At 50.1% G+C, this 6,808-nt stretch overlaps 1 long non-coding RNA gene across 1 annotated transcript; it reads left to right on the top strand.

Annotated features, from left to right (window-relative positions):
- Positions 1–2,472: 2,472 nt before the first annotated feature.
- Positions 2,473–5,032, top strand: LOC141976545 (uncharacterized). Its single transcript, XR_012636122.1, has 4 exons — positions 2,473–2,891; positions 3,017–3,098; positions 3,474–3,509; positions 4,639–5,032. It is a non-coding gene; the product is annotated as an uncharacterized LOC141976545 (long non-coding RNA).
- The last annotated feature ends 1,776 nt before the right edge of the window (positions 5,033–6,808 follow it).

Raw genomic sequence — 6,808 nt, 5'->3', positions numbered from 1 at the left:
AAAGCCAGAGATGCTCACTTTCCTTTAGAGGATGCGACTGTATTTCCAGCTCCAGTCACTATAATTCCCTGTTCTACCTCCCCTCCTGCACTGAGACCCTTTCTGTTTATTTCACAGGCTCCCTTGTCACAAGCCAGGGAATCTGCAGCTCTCCTGGTGAGTGACTGGTCCTGGGAGTGCAGCAGGGATAGGAGGGTTCGGGTTCAGACACGTTCCACTGGCGTGAGTGAGTCCGGTCCCCAGCAGGTGTAAATCCGCCCCGCTCCAATGGAGTGAATGGAGCTTTGCTGATTGACACCAGCGGGGATCTGGCCCCAGGTGTTTAACACTGATGTGTTGCTCCCCAGGCACTCTCCCCGCCCCGCAGCTGTTCCTGGACAGGCTGTCTGCTCGCCAAGGGGACACAGCCATGCTGTCATGTTTAGTCCCTTTGGACGCCCCCATGACCCGCATTGTCTTCTGCAAAGATGGGAAGGAGATTTCTGTCCAGCCCAAGGGAGGAAACACAATAGTCTACGACTCACCCTACACAGTGTCCAAGGAGAGTGCAGGGGCCTTTTCTTGCCTCTACCAGCTCAAGGATGACAACAACCAGGAGAACAATTCTCTTTCCAGTCACCCCCGGTACCTGCACGTGGATGGTAATGCACTGCACTAATGGTGGGCTTCGTGTGGAGGGTCAGGAAGCCAGGACTGGCTGGGGACACACTGTGGTGAGAGTTCAGGGAAGAGCTACAGGAATGATGTGAGGTCTGGAACAGCTGCCTGACAGTGAGAGGCTGACGGAGCTCAGTCTGGTTAGCTGATGGGAGAGAAGGTTAAAAAGTGACTTGATCACAGCGTATACGCCCCTCTGCAGGGAGATTTCTGATAGCAGAGGTAGATTTCTTCAATCGATCAGACAAAGGCTGAATGAGAGCCAACGGCTGGAAAGTGAAGTCAGACTAATTCACTCTGGAATAAGGCCCACGTAGGGAGTGTGGCTCATTTACCACTGGATCAGATTAATAAGGGAAGCAGTAAGATTGTCTGTCACTTGGAGTTATTAAATGAGGAGTGGATGTGTCTCTAAGAGATACCGTCTAGCTCAAACACAGGTGCTTGCCTAGAAAAAGGAATCACATTGTCAGGTTCTCTGTAGAGTCCTTTGCAGGAGGTCAGAGCCAGATGATCACAATGGTCCCTTCTGGCCTGAGAATCCATGAGCCTAGGGACCCCTTTACTCAGCAGTGCAGTTTGGTGGGTGAGAAGCTGTCCCAAGGGAGAGGGATTAGTTGGAAGAGTGCGATTAACAAATGCAGTTTATTGCACAGGAGAGATTTAAAGGAGGGGATTCCGCTGCTGTCACCATCCTGTGTCTGTATGTTGCCTTGCTGGGAGAATGTCCATTGATTTTAAACTGAATTAAGTGTTCTACAGCACATCTGTCTACCTTACTAACAGGAATGTGGTGTCTTTTATTTAAAAGGTTGGCTTGCTGCAAGCCAGGAAATTTGTAGCTCTCCAGGTGAGTGCTGGCTACATTAGAAGAAGAGAAGGTGCCTAAGAAGGAGTGCAGTGGGCTGGGAGTGAGGACTCGGCGAGGGGAGTGGGGTCTAGTGGGTTAGAGCAGATCACTGCGGAGTCAGGACTCCTGGGTTCCATTTTTAACTCTGACACACAAAGCCCAAACCTGCTTCCTGTGGCAGAATTCCTTGTAACTTCATTGGGAACAAGATCAGAACAAATCCTCTGTTGGTGTAAACAGGTGCATCTCCACTGAAGTCAAAGGAGCTGCATCCATTTACACCAACTGAGAATTTGTTCCATCAAGTTAAAGCACCTAATTTAAACCAGTGAGGGCCAAATCCACTGACCGTGTAGACAGCACTGTGACACATGAGGGGCGTGAGGGGGCGAGTGAGCGGCGATAGATCAAACCTTGCTGAGAGTGGAAATTGCACCCATTTGGTATTCAGTGGGGACTGAATTCAGCCACTGGCATAAGCGGGTGCCTGTCCTGCTTAGACCTGAGCTGGGTTTGACCCTGAGGACTCAGAGTATTGGGGTCGGTGCAGCATCAGTGTAAGTGTCTTGGGGCCTGATTCCCCTTTCTTGGGTGGGACTTCACTGGCTTGAGGGGAGTTACTGCTGATTTACACCAGTGTGGGTGGAGAGACAGGCTATTTGGGGGGTGGGGGTGGCTGCTTTTCCTTGCACACAGCCTGGAGATGATTGCCCAAATGGGGGCAAATAGCAATCTCTGCCCCTCTGCCTGTCTCCTGGCCGAACCCTTGTAATCCATAGCACTGCACTGGCATGGAAGGGAAGCCTGCACAGAGACATCAGGCCCCAAAGTGGGACAAACAAAGGCTAAAATCTCTGCACACTCCCAGTGCATCCTGTCCTTTCCTCCAGACACCACAGCCTCAGGGAGTGACACCACCAAGGGGCCAGATCCCAGCTGGTGTAAATCAGCATTGCATTGGAGTCAATGGAGCCAGATTCCCCAGCTGGTGTTGATTGGCCCCTCTCCAAAGGAGTGAATGCAGCTTTGCTGATTGACACCAGCGGGGGATCTGGCCCCAGGTGTTTAACACTGATGTGTTTGCTCCCCAGGCACTCTCTCCGCCCCGCGGCTGTTCCTGGACAGGCTGTCTGCCCACCAAGGGGACACGGCCGTGCTGTCGTGTTTAGTCCCTTTGGACGCCCCCATGACCCGCATTGTCTTCTGCAAAATGGGAAGGAGATTTCTGTCCAGCCCAAGGAAGGAAACAAACTCGTCTACGACTCACCCTATACAGTGTCCAGGGAGAGTGCAGGGACCTTTTCCTGCCACTACCAGTTCAAGGATGACAATAACCAGGAGAACAATTCTCTCTCCAGTGACCCCTGGGACCTGCATGTGGATGGTAATGCAATGCACTAATGGTGGGCTTGGTGCAGAGGGGTCAGGGAGCTGGGACAGGCTGGGGTCACACCATGATATCTAGAGTTAATATGTAAAACTTCCCTCTCCTTCTCTGACATTTCCCAGGTGAGAACTCTGTCCTTGGGGCAATGTTTACATGATTTTGGGTGAGGAAGAACCATCCTCTTAGCCATTGCTGAGTTTCATGGTGAGGAACAGCTGTTTTTTCCCACTAATTAAAAGACAAAATATCGCAATCTTCTCTGAAGGGCAGCGTGTGATACACAGATATTTGGCAGGATTAGTGTCATCATGGTCTACTTTACTAAAACCTTCATGAAATACAAGTACGGAACAGAGCAGCAAAAGACGAGCTGATTTTTTTGGTTCACTGGCTATTTCACAAAATCTGAGGGTGGGGAAACTTGTTTCAGATTGACTTGAAAACAATTTTTTTTCACGAAATTTTCAGTGAATCAAAAAGTTGAGAAAAATCTGCTTGAGGTTGGTCTTCTAGCCCTCCTTTGTATGAGGCTTTTGGCTGTTTGAAGTGATCTGTGATCCCTTTGTATCTGCCCCACAGGTGGTGATGGCTCTGGAGGGGACGCATCGCCCCAAGGTAAATGGGTTTGCTCTGTGCTGTGGGATTTCCCTGTAGGAAAGCTGGAGGGCTAGGCTGGGATGAGGGGGGAGCACATGCCAATCTCAGAGGGGAGACTTCACCCCACCACAGGTGCCTGGGTGGGCAGGAGGCCACGGGCTCACCTCCATGTGGGGAATGTAAAATGTCCAGGCAGCCCCACATGCCACCATCTGCTCCCCAGTGAGCCCTGGTATGTGCTCGTGGCCAGTAATGCTCTCAGCTAGTGTTAACAAGGGGTGAAGACCCTGCTGGGCAGAGGGGCAAAGAGGGACTGAGCTGGTGCCCTGTCCTGGCCCTCGCACAGAATCTCAGCCCAAGTGACGAGGATTCAGATAGTGGCCGTTAATGCAGCACCAGCTAGAGTCGGGGGGCTCAGCTCACCTCTGTGCACTCACAGATTGCCATCGGTGTCACTCCATCGCAGTCATCTGTTGCAATCAGTGTGTTGCCCTGGTGTCAAGCTGGCATCACACAAGGGTGAATCGGGGAAATCACTTTCCGTTATAACCCCCTGTCATCAGTCACTCCTCACTCTGGGAAACTTCCATCTCTTGTGCGGACGTTTTCCATGCTTGCCTCTGTCCCAGGGCGAAGGGGTTTTGGGGGCGTAGCAGGTAAATAGAGGAACCTTTGTGCCCGGAGCGTGGTTGCTGCACAGGTGCTAGTGGCAGGTGTGATTCTTGTCGGTTTGGCTGCGATTCAGCTGCTCCTGCACGTGCTTTGCTGGAGTTCAGAGAACAAAGCTGTGAACTAACCGACGCCGAACTAGAATTGCTGGAAGTATGTCGCCTGAAAAACATTCCACCAAAAAAATAGGATTTAATAAAAAAAAATTTCACTGAAAAATGTTATTTTTGACATTTTTATTTTGCTTTAAATGAGAACTTTCCAAAATAGCCAAAAATGTTTCATTCCTAACGGAAATTTTTTTTATTTCCATTTTAAAAAATCACAGCTTTTTTTGAAATTTCTTTCCCCTGCCCCTGCCTCCCCATTCCCCTTTTTTTGCCCGAGTGCAGCAGAATGAATGATGACCGGGGTGGTTTTTTGTTTTCATTTTTACCTTTTTATTTTTCTCTTTTTTCTGCTCTGTAACTTTTCAAAGCATCTCCAACGCCGGCAAACTCACTGAACGGGAAAACGAAAGCGTGGCTCTGGCTACACTGCAGAACCGTTACCAACATAGTCTCCGCGTGGACACACAGCGTACACCGACGGAAGCAGTTGTTCTCCCTGTGGAGGAAACCATGTCCCCAGACAGTGTTAGCTACACCGACAGAAACACTCTTCCCCCCGCTATATCTGAAGCTACGCTGAGGGGGTTATCTGCACAGGTGGTCGCTAAGGGCCCAGTGATTTCAGTGGGAGTTAGGTGCCTAAATACCTTGGAGGGTCTGGGCCCAACTCTCATTTTCCCTTTGGCCCCTGGGTAATTATTCCAAACATGGAGCCATTCTGAAAAGTTACAGAGCAGAAGTGTGTGGGGGGGGACCCAGAAAAAGCAGAGGAGAAAAGCAAAAATCCTACCCTGGCCATGGTTTATATTATCACACTCTATGGCAAAAAGGGGGAGGGGGGGAAAGAAGAGAAAAAGTTTGAAATTAGAAAAATGGGGGGGGGGAATGGGGGAAAATGCAAAACCAAAAATGGGGGAAAGAGAAAAAGGGGGGGAAATGCAAAATCAAGCATTCAGCATTTATTTATTTATGATTTAGTTGGGGATTGGTCCTGCTTTGAGCAGGGGGTTGGGCTAGATGACCTCCTGAGGTCCCTTCCAACCCTGATATTCTATGATTCTATGATTCTATGATTTGAACAAATATGTGTAACCCTGCCTGCCCGGTCTGGCACTTTGTCCCCCTCTAGTGGTGGACACGCCAGCGAGACCGTGAGGAGCCTAGTGCCTCGCAGGTAAACAAGCTTTTATCTTTTCAGCTAGGGCAGTACATGCTCATGCATTAAGATCAAGAGGTCCCAGGTTTAAGCCCCACTGGTGACGACCCACCGAGGTGTCAGTATTGCATACGTACTGAAATATTTGTTTTAATTACTCTATTTGAATCCTGTAAAACAGAAACATCAATAGTCTGAATTTTTTTTGTGAAACTGGGGTTTCCATGCCACTTTTTTTAACATTTGAAAATCAACCCAGACCCAAGTGCAGTTCGAGGCCCGGTATAAGCTGAAATATTAGACTGACCTAGCTATGCCGTGCAGGGCTGTGAAAAATGTCACACCCGCAGCGCTGTAATCAGGCCGATCAATTCTTTCAATGAATAGATCGCAAAGCCCTTTACCGAGTAGGTCAGTAGCATCATCATCCCCATTGTACGGATGGGGAAACTGAGGCATGGGGCGAGGAAATGATTTACCCGAGGTTACCCAGCCGCAGAACTTGAAATAGGACCCGGGTTTCCTGAGTACAAGTCCAGTGCTTTATCCACTCTACTGAGTGCTTTATTACTTTGTTAATCGAATGTTCCCATGTCCCTGTGTGATGGCTCCAGAGTTGGTCGCACGTATTTCACTGGCAATCATTGCCATGCTACATTGGGGTATCAGCTGTTTGAGGGGATCTGTGATCGCTCTGTGTCTGCCCCACAGATGGACCCAGCCCTTCGGGGAGTGACACCTCTGGAGGGGAGGCATGTCCCCAAGATAAAGGGTTTGGCTGCGGGATTTCCCTGTGTGTGTGGGGGGAGGGGGGGAGCTGATCTGAAATTACAGGAGAGCACCCACCACTCTCAGTGGCGAGACCATTACCCTGCTGTAGGCACCTGGATGGGCAGGGGCTGCAGGGTAAGAATCCATGAGGAGCAATAGGGTATTTCACAAGGAGATGGCTAAAGCCAACTTGTTATCTCACTGTGAAATGTGATGGCAGCCCAGGTGTCCCAGGGCGACTGGCCCCGTGATGAGGTGACTGGTCCTGCCCCTCTCTGCACTTCTCCCCTGCTAGGGAACATTATCACAGCCCTGTGCCAGGTCGGCTATGTGGCTAAGTCAGTCCAGGCTTGGGATAACAGAAGCCTCCAGGGAGTCAAAGGCGGGAGGAGAAGATGGATGGATGTGGGGTGACCAGAAGTCCTGATATTATCAGGACCATCCTGATATTTGGAGCTTTGTTTTATATACGCCAATTTTCTCCCCCGCCCCCCCAACGGGGGAAAAATGTGTCCCCATTTTTCACACTTGCTATCTGGTCATCCTAGATGGTCGGCCTGGGTTAAAAGGGACTGGCGCAGAGAAGCTGAGCGAGGGCTGAAGTTGGCCTC

This window comes from Natator depressus, chromosome 23, assembly GCF_965152275.1.
Source record: "Natator depressus isolate rNatDep1 chromosome 23, rNatDep2.hap1, whole genome shotgun sequence".
Lineage (NCBI taxonomy): Eukaryota > Metazoa > Chordata > Testudines > Cheloniidae > Natator > Natator depressus.
The sequence above is the reverse complement of the archived record's forward strand: the minus strand, read 5'-3'. Positions and strand labels throughout refer to the sequence as shown.